General features: G+C 36.7%; 1 pseudogene; it reads right to left on the bottom strand.

Annotated features, from left to right (window-relative positions):
* Positions 1-1915: 1915 nt before the first annotated feature.
* Positions 1916-2075, bottom strand: LOC143435567 (small ribosomal subunit protein eS27-like pseudogene; annotated as a pseudogene).
* Between the last annotated feature and the right edge of the window lie 231 nt (positions 2076-2306).

Below are 2306 nucleotides of genomic sequence, written 5' to 3'. Positions count from 1 at the left end.
ACACAAAGAAATAAAGATGTTGGTTCATTTGGGAAAAAAAAAGGAATCACCAAGCAATGATGAGACCTGCCTACTCGTAGGATTAGGGAACCAATGAAGGTCTTTGTGCCCAGAGCACCTGGATTCTAAACAGAAAAATCAACATGAGTTCCAAGGTAGAAAAGAAATACAGGATAAATACAGGTTTCTGTAAGAGTTGTCATGCCTCAGGTACTCACAGACTTTCAAGCTATAGCATTAATTACTTAGGATAGGACTTTCTGCTGTAATACCTTTGAACTGGTAGCCAAGCTTGGAAGATGAATAAATAGGGCATGGTTGCTAGAGGAACTCAATAGAAAGAGTCATTTTCCTACACCCTTCACACAAGGATACATTTTCAGGAAGAACTTTAAATGCACCTTATTGTTATTTTTTTCTGTACTCAGCAGCGCAAGATACAAAATACTAGGTCAACGTTTAATTCCTTTATGTGTGGATCATAACTCTCATAATTATGTGTGGATCATCATTCTCAGATAAGAAACTTTTTGTTACTTCAAAAAAAAGTTATTTCAAAAAATTTTGGGTGATATTATGACATTATGAAGGGCTTTCTGTATGATAAGGGGAAAAACTTTCCAGATTGCCAGCTTTCTTTGTGTTCATGTGGAAAATGGAGGGTGTTTTCAAATAGGCAACAGTTGTTACAAGAAGGATTTCAGTTCAAAATTTTAGCAATTTAGATGAGAGGTGTTAGTAATTTGGCCTAGTGTGCTAGAATGAAAATAATGAGTAGAGATATTGGGAATGGATTCAGTTTGTAAAATCAATAGAACTTGTTGAAGAATTCACTATGTATAGTGTGAAGAAAGTGTATTAGAGAGAAAAATTATATTAGGCTGAGGGTGGTGTCAATGATGAGTCCTAGATATCTATATCTATGTATCTATCTAATAGTGTATAGTACATATACATATATGTTGCATATATACACATATATATATATAAAATGTGAGTCATTTATGAACCACACTTTATAGAATTCTCTAATTTGTTTTTCATCTTTAATATGTCACTCAAAACCTCAATTCAACACATACGGAATAATCTCAGCTAGTAGCCAAGTCCCATTCAGTGTTAAATACAAGTGTAAATCATTTATTTAACAATTTCTTTAGTAATGAACATTCACATTGCCTCCATGAGTTTTTCAAACTATTATACATGGTATAATAAAATGGTTTATGCCCAGCATAGGGGGATGCTGAAGTGGTGGGGAGAGAGAATGTAGGTGGATGGGGGAGCACCCTCATACAGGCAAAGGGGACCGGGGAGGGGGGATGTGGGATGGAGGGTTGGTGGAGGGGTAACCAGGAAGTGGGATATCCTATGAGATGTAAACGAATGGAATGATCAATAAAAAATAAAATGGTTTATACACATATATTGATATCCTGGGGGATATCATTTTTCCCTTTTGGTTGGGGATGGAACTTGGGCCTAACCCAGTGTAAGAAAATGCCTTATCACTGAGTTATAATTTCCATCCCCTTTAAAATATGTTTAAGACAGGCTTATGCTAAGTTATTTAGGCTAGCCTTAATCTCATTCTATGCAAGATCTAGGCTAGTCTTGAACTTGTAATCTTTCAGCACTAGTCTCCTAAATAGCTGTATTTACAGCTTTTGCAACGCTGGGTCCAAGGATACTAATACTCTTATATCCAATGGACAAACTGTGGAGTGAGTTGCATGCAATTTTTTGGTTCATAATTAAAACTTAAAAAATATAAATAAATAAAAACCTGACCCCCAAATAGGAGGTCTTTGTTGTATACTTTATAAAATTAAATGTAATTACATCATCTTGGGAGTGAGTAAGCTTGATAAGGCATTCTGTGAGAAAAGACAGATTCAGGAGGCTGTATAGAGCATTAATGTTGCTTTCTTCTAAATGAACAGCCCTCTGTGAGCCTGGCTTTTTCCTCCTGTGAACTGGCACAAATCTGTTGAGCAACACACACAAAGAACCACTGTCTGAATATGGCTGAAAACTGTAGTAATCTTGTAGTAACTTGGGCATTCCACATCCATGAAATAAGAACTTGGACTCTGAACCAGCTGTTTCTTCTTATATTTTTTTCTTTTCCTCTTCCAAGGAAAGGTGGACTAGATCTCTAGCCAGAAGCACGGTGATGGCTCTGCCAGCACAGCTGCTTCAGATCTCTGAGGTGAAATCAGGACTTGCATGCATTTTAATCTCAATACATGTTTCTTGGCCAATACATGGTACAGTGGCCAAGAGCATGGGGGACAGAATGAAAG

This window comes from Arvicanthis niloticus, chromosome X (assembly GCF_011762505.2).
Source record: "Arvicanthis niloticus isolate mArvNil1 chromosome X, mArvNil1.pat.X, whole genome shotgun sequence".
NCBI classification, from domain to species: Eukaryota; Metazoa; Chordata; class Mammalia; order Rodentia; family Muridae; genus Arvicanthis; species Arvicanthis niloticus.
The sequence above is the reverse complement of the archived record's forward strand: the minus strand, read 5'-3'. Positions and strand labels throughout refer to the sequence as shown.